The sequence below is a fragment of the Poecilia formosa genome, unplaced genomic scaffold, assembly GCF_000485575.1.
Source record: "Poecilia formosa unplaced genomic scaffold, Poecilia_formosa-5.1.2 Scaffold909, whole genome shotgun sequence".
NCBI classification, from domain to species: Eukaryota; Metazoa; Chordata; class Actinopteri; order Cyprinodontiformes; family Poeciliidae; genus Poecilia; species Poecilia formosa.
The window spans coordinates 60,644-73,477 of record NW_006800848.1 but is presented as its reverse complement, the minus strand read 5'-3'; the positions used below and the strand labels follow the sequence as shown (position 1 = coordinate 73,477).

Sequence of the window (12,834 nt, the reverse complement as noted above, 5' to 3'; positions counted from 1 at the left end):
CCCGTTTGTTAAACGTTTATCTGAGAAGATTTGACAGAGTAGCAACTGCCCATGAGAAAAGTGTAAATTGAGGAACCTTTAGCTTCATCTACAGGAGAAACAGCTAAACATTTAAACTTTGAGTACTATGTAACCTATTTGATAAAGGGAAGCTTTTAATCAGTTTCTTTGTTTATATTAGGACCAGGATAGATTAATACAATGGTTCTAATACTCTGTCATAATGTGGAGCTCTGACTATGATAAACTCTTGTCATTGTGTTTTTGATGTACGGTTCATGAATTTACAACAGCTTACTTGTCACTTGTTACATGCTAAGATAAAGAAGATGACATAATTACTAGAATGAAATAATGGAGATGTGGTGATCCTGGGTGCTTGGTTTGTTTTGCTGCTGCTTCTCACTCCTTTCACCAGGGGCCGCCTGGTGGGTGATCTCTGGTGGGCGTGACCGGCGACGCTGGGATTCTACACACCTGTTGGAGATTGTCTCATCTCCGCAGAGGCTTAAGAGTGGAGTCAGCCAACACATCGATACCAAAGTGTTAACCAGTAATGGTACTTCAGGCCATCATTATTAGTGTTTGTTGAATTCCTTGTGAACCTTCCAGTCCTGTTGTGTTCATCCATTTTCAGAATACTTCCTTGTGACGTTGTGGTCTTACCACTCAAGGCTCTGAGCTCCTGGCTGTTCCTGGTGCACTCCACCCCTCGTGACGCCGCGGGATTTTACCCTTCGGTGCCCGATCTTCCACTCACATCACCCCGCAGTTTATTTACCTACCTGGAACCCCTCGTTGGCTGCCTCCCTCGAACTGCCACCGGTGAGCTGAAGTTCGTACCTGTCCGCCCTCCAGCGCCACTCGCCGGATTTTCTCCAAGCACCAGCTGGTACCGCAGCAGATCCTCCTATCTGAAACCACCCCTGGAAATCCCAGTACTCACCTCCGCCTCTCCTGCCGCCTGGCCAAGTAAGACCGTTCCCGTTCGTTCAGAATTCAAACGTCCCACAGACCTTGAACTCATCACTCATTCTCTCTTCCTCAGTGAGCCCGATCCAGTTGCCGCTCCCCGTGAACTCTGCTGATCCGTTACCGTTTTGGTGCTTTAATATTAAACATATTTTACTGATTATCGGTTCTCTTCTTTTTGCATGTGGGTCTGAAGGTTACCTTCCGTCATGACAGATAATAAGCTACACAAACGGCTTCATCTTTATCACCATATCAAAGTTTTATTAACCTTGTAACAACACAAGGAGATCAAACAAATCAACAATGTTCCTATCTTATCTTGATTTCAAAGGCCATCAAAATATATTTTACATAATCCAGCAAGCAATTGTTTTTCATCACCAGGTAATCAATCAATAGTTAAAGATATTTTGTCCAACATCAGAGGAAATCAGCATTTTAAAATAATGCATCGCTAAATTAACTATTTGTTACCCTTACTGTCAGCTCAAGCTTCTGTAAACCACAAATCATTTTCAGATCTTCACACTTTCATTCACTATTGATCAGATCAGGCTCATTGACAGTTAAAATTATGACTGGAAATGGGAATCAAAACCTCATTATGACTCTTTTCTCAGCTGCTTAAATATTTCAGTAACTGATTAATTACAAATCTGCTTATTACTAGTACATATTTTATTTATAAAAAATCAGGGTTTAATAAACCGCAGTCAAAGCATCACACACATCACTGTATAACGCAGGCCTTCTCTTTCACTGCTAGAGCAGCTCCTTTCACAACTCCAACTACAGCTTCAGCTACAGCTTCAACAAGAGCCTTCAGAAGAGCACGGATAAATGCGTTGTCTCTCTCTGCCTTCTTTCTTGCCTCCTCAGGTTTGATGGTTGGAGTTTCTCTGAGCAGTCGTTCTTCTTCTTCTTGGACAGCTCTTTGTGCTTCTTGAAACATTTCATGGGTGTAGAAACTTCCTCCATTTCTCTGAAACATTCTGTTGATCTTCTGCACCAGTCCCTTGACTTCAGCAGAATCCTTAGCTTCATTGTCAAAAACATGATATTTATCTTCAAATTTCTCCAGGATGGAGCACTGACTGATAATCTGTTTTAGAGGTTGGGATGTTTGCAACATGTCTTCCATCGTCTTGTTTACCTTTTTCAGCAAATCTCCATGGGTGAACAGGACCATGGTGTATTTGGCTGCTTCTTCTCCAAACATTGTCTGGATTATTTCCACGGTTTTTCTTTCTTCTTCAGTGAATCTGGTCGGTTGGAGCACAATCAGGAAGACATGAGGACCAGGAGCCGCCATGCAGATGCATTTAGTGATCTCTGTCACAACCTCTTTATTACTTTTGTCTGTATCAAACAGACCTGGAGTATCAATAACAGCCAGATTTAGACCAGCAAAAACATCGGTTTCCTTTTCACACACTAATGTTGTAGAGGAAAAAGCGAGTTCAGATTTAAAAGCTTTCCTCCCTAAAATGGTGTTTCCTGCTGCACTTTTGCCGACTCCAGTTTTCCCAACAAGAACGATCCTGAGATCCTTTTCAGGTGCTGGAGAATTAGAAAACAACAATAAACTTAAAGAATTTTTATTCAGATAGAAGTCAACTAAAACAATGCTAATAATTTGTTATGGTTATATTTATTAATCTGGAAGAAAATTAGGTAGATCACACAATTCTAATTTTAAAAATCTAGAAAATATTTATTTATTTTGCTAATTGTTATAAAATCTGTTCACATTTTCAGCTAATATTTTCTAAATAACTGAACAAAGCAAACTATATATACACACCAAGTAAATACTAAGAATATGTTCTACAGTTTAAAACACAAGTTGATCTGTTTTTTGGAAATACATTTAGGTATTTAACGTTTTTTCTCAATCTCCTGGTCATTAAGAAGATAAAAAAGATTTAGCTTGATTTTGTGTGTCTATGCAAATTTTAGACATTATTTTTGATGTGAACTGTTTTGTTAATATTCTGAATGACAATAAAAAGCACCCTTTATTCACAAGTTCAGTGAGTCATAACAAGAATTGACTTAGGTCAGTCTTTCTCAAACTGTGGTCCACGAGGTACTGCATGTAAACTGTGACGTCAGCTCAAAGTGTGACGCTACAGTTAGCTTACCAAAGGATTGTGTTATAAATAATAAAGGAAAACTGATTTAAAACTGAGTCACTCAAAATAAAAATAAAAAACTGCAGATACCGGTGGAAATAAAACAACTCCAGGAATATTACATGATCAGAGGAAGCTATGTGGCAGCTGAGTGTTGATGTGTTGTTCACTAGTGATTGGATTCCTTTGAACAGCTCTATGAGTGAACGGTAGGACTCGTCTCAGTTAGAAAGAACTGTTCTTTGTTTTGTATGACTTTGTTTGCTTATGATGCTCTGCTTTCACATCAACAGCTATTATTTTTATTTAATTAAAAATGATTAAATTAATTAAATACTATAAAGAAATTCAACTGATAGAAATTGAGGAATTATTTTTATATTTAATGGTGCAGAAAATAATTTCTGCACCATTAAGTCTATTTTTTATTTAATTGTACTTCTAAATCACAAACAGCCCTAAATGTTATTAATATATGCAACACTTGGTAGTAAATATATTTTTTTATTTCCATGTTTGACATCATTGGAAAGCTTAGACTTCACACTTTCACAATCAATAACTCAAAATGCCCAAGTAGATGTGTTCATGGTTTTGTCATGGCCAGTCACCTTTACCAAACAGCACCACTCTTCTCATATGAACAAAAAAAAAAAAAAAAAGCAATGCGTGGATTAAAAGACTAATATTTTCATTTCAGGTTGCATCACATACTGTATTAAGATGCATTATCACAGGGACAATTTCAGGTGAGGTCGTCCATGACTGTCAAGTGATCCTCAGCCTGAAAAAGTTTGAGAAACTCTGACTTAGGTCAATGTTAATGTCTCATTTGTAATTGATGATTAAAGTGAAACTGTCTCCATGTCGTAATGGTACTGTCATGAAGTGGGTTTGCGGTGATGAGGAGAGAAGCAGGCTGAGCCCAGGTTGTAGTGAAAATGAGATTTAATGAAGGAAGCTCAAAACAGTCCAGGATGACAGGCAGCACAGCAGAGGTTAGCGTACAGTTAATTACCGGTAGCAACTGATAACTGAATAGGAGAGCTAAGCTTAGCCAGGACTATCCAGTTCAACTGGCCAGCACACAACAGACAACACTGACATTAGACAGGACCCGACAAGAGACAAAGACAACAGGTGGGTTTAAATACACTGGGAGGGTGATCAAGGAATGAGACACACCTGGGATCAATCAACAGGGGAAGGCAGAGACAGAGACTCACTGGACAGAAACTGAACACAGAAAAACCTTACATGACAGGTACAATATGAGTTAGTCTGAATAAATTAAGCTCCTCTGCCTTCTCCTTGTGCTAACGCAAAGAAGTCCATTAAAAGAGTCAACTTTGCAATAAAAGTGTATTTACCAAATGACTCTTCATGATAACAGTCAGACTCGTCAAATAAAGTGTTACCATATATATATATATATATATATATATATATATATATGCACACACACAGACAGTGTCTATATACACAGTGTCTACATACTGTGTCCATCTCTCTCTATATATATATTTGATAAAAGTTACATACTGCACCTTCAAACCCATTTAGAGAGTAAAAATTTGATTGAATCTGTTCTGACATCATTTGTCTTCAACCTCACTGGCAGTACAGAAAATAAGTATTGAACATTAAATCATTTTATTCTGTAAATACATTTGTAGGTGGGGAGTTACAGCACCAACTAGGACTCCCTGGAGCCACCAGTGGATTAACTCTGAACGTCACCTAAGGTTGTATTCTGACTTCATATCCAATTATACTGTATCCCTTAAGAAATTCGCCATTTTTATGGCGAATTATCTCAAAGAAATTCTTGTCCTCTTTATGATATCAAATGGACTATTGAATGGACTTTGTCTTCGAAATGTTTCATTACAAACAAACCCTGTGTGCTTTTGACTTTTCCATTGTTGTTACTCAGCAAAACACAATTAACATAAACAGTGGCTGTAGTTCACTTATTCTGGAGAATCCCCTTCACAGTGTCTTTCAGGAAGAATTAAATTCAGTCTCATATTCTTAGTAATTTCCCCCCCCCTTTATATACAAAAGTACCTGTGGGTTTCCACATTGTCTCCTCTGAAATTAATAACTTTATGTAATTAATCTATTATTAATTCTAGTTCAGTTTTAAATTCATGACTGCAGGTTTTCTACTACGAAACTTCCATTTGAACTCTATTTGAATTACTGAAAATGCAGAAACCATATTTACATCCTCATTCAAAAAAACTGAAGAGTGTTGATGCCTTAAAATTATTTAACTGCGTTACTTTCCTTATTGTCTTATCTATTTTATGTGCACACAAAACAGATAAGACAATGAATTGCATGTATTCTTCTCTTACATGTCATTTTTCTGTTTTTACTCCTCTTGACATTATTTATTCCCCATTTTCACTTTGTGTTGCTACAATAAAGAGAGAGGAAAAACACACACTGACAAGTGCTGTGAAAGGTTTTCCCTAAAGTTGTTCAGTAAACTTTTAAAAGTACTTTCAACAAAATATTGTCTCAGCCTTAAGTTTAATAGTATTTCTGTTAATAAAAAGTGAAACACTGAAAACATAGATTACATGTCATTCTCTATTTAATTGGCTGGAGCTCTAGTATATTAGTGCCTCTGTATACAGAGCTAAGAAGTCATTCATAAAAGGAGAGAAAGTAGAATTGACGTTTGCATGGTCAGGAATTTGTTGAAATTAAATGAAATCCCCCTGAGATATTAATATATAAAATTGTAAATACTTCTTACCAGCAGCCATTTCCACTGTCTTGTTGCAGGCAGTTGATTTGTGATGATGTGTGGATGTTGACTTCTTGCTTGTAAATAGTTTTCCTTTTTATGTTCTTGGTATTTTACAGTCAGTTCTTGACTCCTCCCTTTGAATCTGTCTGCTAATGCAGTTACTGCACCTTGCAGGAAGTGTCTTGGTTAGGTCTGTCGCAATAACCAATCAGTTGATAAATTAAAACAAGCTACATTTTCATTTGCATTACTTATTGTTCTTTCTCACTACAAACAATTTGATGACATATTGGTCTCAACCAGCCCTTTTTTGAAGGGAAATTTAGTTTAAAATCAAGAATGCTGATGCTAATTTTATGACATATTTTTAAACTATGGCTAAAACCTGAAATGTTATATAATATATTATCAGTGTAAACTAAAAATCTCTAAGAGAATAAGAAAAAAGAAACAAAAAATAATTTTGTTCTGGCTATCCTGGTTAAAAGCAGTGTTTGAACTGCTTGAATGAATTTGTTTGAATCTGTTTTGCAAAAGAGTGAAGATGATGTGTCAAACCAATAAGAAATGATCAATATATTTGCATGACATGTAATGAAGAGATCTTCATTACTGGAACTTCTTTACTTAAGTCACTGTGTAGCACGTTAAGAGCACTTCTTGCACTTTATAGACAAACACTTTATTTAGCGCTGCATTTTAAGCATTGATTTGCACATCAATAACAATTTGCACACGAGAAGTTTTAACTGTATTTATTGAGTATTTTAGTGACTAGCATGTAGCCTTTTGTTCTGGGTTCTGCACAGCTGCTCCTCATTGAGAAATGAGGTGGTTGTCTGAGAAGGGAGGATAATTGTTACTCAGAGCAATGAGCTACTGGGGGGTAAAACTGAGCAAATGTTTGTGCATATCCTGTTAAGTGTGGAGGTGCTAAGCTGGAATGACTCACCTGTCTTGTCTATGTCTTCTCCAGGGTGTTTGGACAAACACTGCCCCGGGGGTTCAGACACCATTTATAGGTTCTGGGAGAGGGCATGGAAAAGTGTGTGTGGGGGGTGAGGGGAGCAGGGGATTGTTTGTGGGTTTTTGTGGTGTTTCATAATGGTGCTTACGATGTAATGATAAAACATAAAAATATTTATAAAAAGTAAGTAGAAATGACAGGGCTGCACAGTGGCGCAGTTGGTAGAGCTGTTGCCTGCAGCAAGAAGGTTCTGGGTTCAATTCCCAGCCCCAGTCTTTCTGCATGGAGTTTGCATGTTCTCCCTGTGCATGGTGGGTTTTCTCTGGGTTCTCTGGTTTCCTCCCACAGTCCAAAAACATGACTGTCAGGTTAATTGGCCTCTCCACATCACACCCTAGGTGTGTGTGTGTATGCATGGTTGTGTGTCTCTGTGTTGACTGGTGACTTGTCCAGGGTGACCCACCTCTCACCTGGAACGTTAGCTGGAGAGAGGAAATGGATGGATAAACAGAAATGTTTGTATTTGGTAAAATGTATTTTATTTATTTATATAGGTGGAAATTGGTAAATTAAGATCCTCTGTGATTTGGAGGTGGTTTGGTCCTTCACAGTTGGGACTATTTAAGGCTGCAGTTTCACCTGTGGTATTGTTCTTGATGCTGTGTTCTGGAAGAATAAAGCACTGCTGTTTCTACCTTACTCTGCCACAACTTTCATCTCCACTGTAAATCCAGCCTTGTTACACGTGTCTTCTGCTGAGAAGTTAATCAATCAATCAATCAGCAGCAGCGTTCTGGATCAGCTGATTAATTTTTTTTCAGTCAGACCTGTGAAGACGCTGTTGCAGTAATCAATGCGGCTAAAGATAAACGCATAGATGAGTTTCTCTAGATCTCACTGAGACATAAGTCCTCTAATCCTGGAGATGTTCTTCAGGTGGTAGAAGAACACCTGAAGAACCAACAGCAGTGGTTTGTGTTAATCAGTGGCGCAACTACACATTATTCAGGTGGATGCGAAAACATAAATCGGCGCCCCCCCATCCCCCTCTCACCCGAAGGAAGGAAGGAAGGTTGAAGGAGCATGAAAAACATGCTCCTTCATGTTTAACACAGAAGTGTTAATGACACTTCTGTATGTCATTAACTAGTGTTAATGACATACAGAAGCTCACCTAGGGTGACAAAGTGGCTAGGGCCGGCCCTGTTTACTGGCGTACACTTAGAATAAATAAGCAACATGCATGTGGCACACCAGAGGAAAAACCTTGAATACACATAAGGATAGCACTTATAATAAAAAAGAAAATAAGATAGGAGCAAAATAAGAAAAAAAAAGTGCAATTATGAAAAAAAAAACCTATTCTAAGAAATATTCAAACAGAAAAATAATGAAGGATTTATAAAGGAATAGCAACATTTTATAAGTAATTGATGTACCAGAAATTTACAGATGTTGTGAAGTCACTTTTAAAAAAAGAAAACATCTCACTATTATTTTGTCTTTAGTCGTCCACGTTCACTTACTCCTGGGAAATGGTTCTAAATTTTGGGAGGGAAACTGTCCTTGTCTGCAGTAATAATTTTCTTGACCTTATTTGAGTTGTATATTTAATGTTCTTCATGATCAAACTGTGGTTGCTCCACTGAAGTCTAGTTGTAACTTTAAAAACCAACACATGAATTCCTTGTTTCTTGCATTAGAGAGGTAATTCCTTCTAGCAACTGGTTGGAAAATGATTGTTGTTCACAAGCTTCATTATTCAAGCTCTGCCAGTTAAACTCGGCTCCCTGTCCCATCTTTACTGAAACAATGTTAGTGATGGTGATGACCTTAAAAAGAAGAGTGGTACCCAAATTAAGTTTTGCAAGTACAACCTTAGGCCTTTAGTACTTACTGTACTCTGAATAAAATGTCTTAACAAATAAATCTATGAACCAACCCTCAGACTACACTGGAGCTGTCAGTTTAATACCCTCACTTGTAAACACTTACAAGCACATTGATTGCTCAGTGGCTACTATGAGGAACATCTATAAAGTTCTGGCCAGCTAGTATGATCCTCTTGGCCACATAGTGCCTTATATCACCTGAGTCAAAGTTGTTGTGCACCATCTGTGGCAGAAGAAAAGGAACTGGGATGACTCACAACTTCCTGAGGAGATGTTGCAGAAGTGGCATGCATGAGAGTTTGTACAGTTGCATAAGAGCACACTACCTAGGTGCTACACCAGTCCCAGCCAGGACAAATCCAACTGCATGAGAGACATCCATGTGTGACACCTCTGAACAAGCATATGGAACAGTGTCTCAGTACAGAGAGTCTGGAGGGAGCAGCTGAGGTCGCCTTCCTTGCATCTCTACTAATCCCTCCACAGAGTGATTCTGAAGGTGGCCGGAAACAACAAGTTGTTTATGTCCAGCGCTCGTGTTCCAGATTGATGCCAACTCCTGAGAGGGACCACTTACCTTGTTTTCCTTTATTGGGGCCTGCCCATAGCAATGCATAGGGAGAGCAGTGACTGGTGATCCTTACATAAAATTACTTGTCTGAATTTTTGAGTGTAAATTCAAATCTTTACTATGAAAATTGAAATTGTTTTTAGAAATTAACTATTACCAACTTTCTTCATGTTTTTTATTTTGGACCATGAGTAAGAACCACATGTGCAAAGCTTATAGTCGTCGGTCTCAGATTGAATTTCACTACCTTGGGGTTTATACCTTGGTTTTCAATGGTTACTCATATCATCATAATATACCTGACAATATTTACAGTTACTGTGTGCTAGTGGTTGGTTATGTCAGACCTACATATATCTATTTTTCACGGCAAATTTGAAACGCCGGGTTTAAAGTGATGGGCACACTTGGCAGGCCCCTTAAAATTTCTGCAGGAATTTTCTAGTTTTGATCATATTGTTGTTCCTAGGTTTCTGTCTTATGACATTAATAATAATTGTGTCTATTTTTGTTTAAAGTAATTTTTCTTGTGCTACTCCAAATGTAATGTCCTTACTTGTTATTCATTGTATCATTTTGTTGCAGGGTATTTCTCTCTTTGCTTCGCTGATGAAAAAAGATGTCTACATCCTGCAAAAGTGAGAGAGAACAGAATGTGTTCAAAGTGGAGTGTGGTATGACTGTGTTTCCATATATACATATATGGAATTGTTTTTCTGTTACTGACAGGGCCTGAGTTTTTTCTTTGTTCTTCTTTCTCATACTTGTATGTTTGAAGACAGGATGCGATGAAGTGTATCTCACTGCAAACCACATCGGCTCTGACAGTGGCAGTCTTTGAATCCTGTTTGCCTTCAAAACGTCATAACAATGATCGATCTCTGTTTTTGAACAGTTTCTCTACCTTTTGGTAAAGAAATTCCACAACAGTGGATAACTTTTTACAGAGTCTCACATGTCCAGCAGCAGCTGAAGCACTTTTTGACAAACTGGATCACCTCCTAGCTGACAGGGGATTCAAACTGAGGCAGTGGGAAAGATACAATCATCCATTATAATCTAGCCTCAAGTGACATTGGAGGTTACAGCCTTTTGACTGTTTATGTGCTTCTTTTTTTTCCCGTCAACTTGACTGAACAGAAAACATCTCACTTTTCCATAGCACGCTGGCTTCCTTACGCATTGATTTTATTGGCCATACTAAACATCACTGTAAAATGATGAACCAACTTAAACCCAGCATCTCTTCTTCTTCACAACTTTTTATGATGGAAATCCCCATGACTGTGCAGCTGTTTTAAGTGTTGTGTTCATACCCAGACCTCACTTGAAAGATGTTCCCCTTACTAACTCTGACATGGTTTCATATGTGAACGTTTTCTTTTCCAGGTCTGATGAAAGAATTAATAAAGTAGAATTTTTATTATGTTAACAGGTCTTACAGCTTTTGATACCATTCTGCTGCCAAGAGAAATTGCTGTGGTTAAGTGTGCTGCACACACAGGAAGCTCTGATGATGTCTCAAAGGTAAATGTAACAGCTGATGACTCTGCTGCTTTAGCTGCAGCAGCCCATCCTCTGTCTCCCACTCAGTCATTTACTTTCATACCTGCCCCTTTTTTATTTTTATATTTTTATTCACCAGTTAGTGTATATAAAACAAATATTAAAGTCTTACAAAACAAGGTACTGATCAACAAAATAAATGTCTGGATAAGAGAACAAATAACAGCACAAAAATCATAATAAAAAACAGTGACATAAAATAAAATACATACAAAAAATGCATACATATACTTTTTTCTTTAAGCTTGGCAGTTATTTTCCAATTTACATAATTACTTTCCTTTTCTTCAATACTGCTCGATAAACCTGATCACAGATAATTTGTGTAGAAATAGAAAAGAGAGGGAGAGAAAGAAAACAAATGAAAAATGGTAGAACAACCACAAAACAGCTAATAAGTAAATACACACACAAAAAATATTTTGTATACAAAACTTAAATATTAAATTACACACACACAAACACCCATGCACACTTAATATTTGGTGTATGTTGGAACTACTGGTTTACACCTTAAGAAACCTGGTCATTTTGGAGTTAATCTGTTAATATAACCTGATTTTCTTTTTCACTGATAATAATTAGTTACCTGAAGCGTTTGCACCTCTATGAGGCAAAAAAGGAGCAACTTTATTATTACATCCAAATAATGTTTTACCAATAATTTTCTTGTGTGTTATGTTAATTTATGAAGCTAAAAGTTAAATTTTCATCATTTTAGTTTAAACAAACACAACAACAAAACACTGGGTTCAACACTTACTGAAGTCAGATTTCTGTGAAGCTGTGACTAAATGCTTAAATTTATTCACACTAACGTTTTCCTCATTACTCATTACTTCTCCACTGACCTCTTGTTTGCTTTATCTCTTATCATCTAAACCAATTGATGATGCTGTTTAATATCCTGCAGACCAGATTGTAAACTCCGACTGTTAATTTTCCGACTAACCACAATAATTGAGACACTATGTTATAAATGACCTGAGATGCCTGCAAGCATTGCCAATAAAATAACAGATGACACACACTGATTTGTACTTTGTCAGATAAAACCAACGTCCTCCTTCTGAGATTGAATCTATTTTTATCAGCAGATCCTGGACCTGCTTCCTGTCTTCTGTCTTGTTGTTGTTGAACACATGATACATTCCACTGCAGCCCTGCACCATTTTCTGCAAGTTTTGATCTTTTTTAACAAACTCATCAATATCGATGCCTGTTTCCTCCAGTCGGTCTCCGTAGGTGAACAGGATCATGGTGTTCTTGGAAACCTCTGGACCCAGAATCTCCTGTAGCATCTCCAGTCCTGGCTCTTCTCCTGTTCAGTGAATCTTCCCAGCTGGATGGTGAGCAGAAAAACATGAGGACCAGGAGAGCTCAGCTCCACAGCTCTCTGGATCTCAGCTTTCACTTCTTCTGGAGGAAGAACAGAGCTGGAGAGTCCAGGGGTGTCAATCACAGAGACTTTATGAGAGAAAACTTCTCCTTCTGCCTTCTTGCTGCTCAGAGTCAGAGGAACCAGACTGAGTTCAGAGTTAAACTCCTTATTTCTCAGGATGGTGTTTCCTGCTGAGCTCTTCCCGACTCTTTCCTGACCCACCAGCACCAGTCTGAGGTCTGAAAACAACACAGCAGTTCAGGAGATAGCAGAGCAACATTTGGCTTCTGACAGTATTATAGGTAACAAACATTAGGCATTATATTTAATATTTAACACCCTTAGAATGTTATGTCTTTTCAGTCATTCTCCTGTTTGTGAAGTAACATAGTAATGATGTATGTTTTTCTTGTTTACACACATTTGAATGAATTTAGGAGATAGCAGAGAAACACTTATCCTCTTATAGTACTATAGGTAACAGGCATTAGGGAACAGATTTAACTACTTTATAACAATGACCAAAAAATGTGTTTTCCTAGAATGTGTTTGAATTTTTAGCCATTCTGTTGTTTGTGAAGTT

The 12,834-nt window shown here is 37.7% G+C and overlaps 1 pseudogene; it reads right to left on the bottom strand.

Annotated features, from left to right (window-relative positions):
• Positions 1-1,661: 1,661 nt before the first annotated feature.
• On the bottom strand, positions 1,662-12,509 carry LOC103132047 (GTPase IMAP family member 8-like; annotated as a pseudogene).
• Between the last annotated feature and the right edge of the window lie 325 nt (positions 12,510-12,834).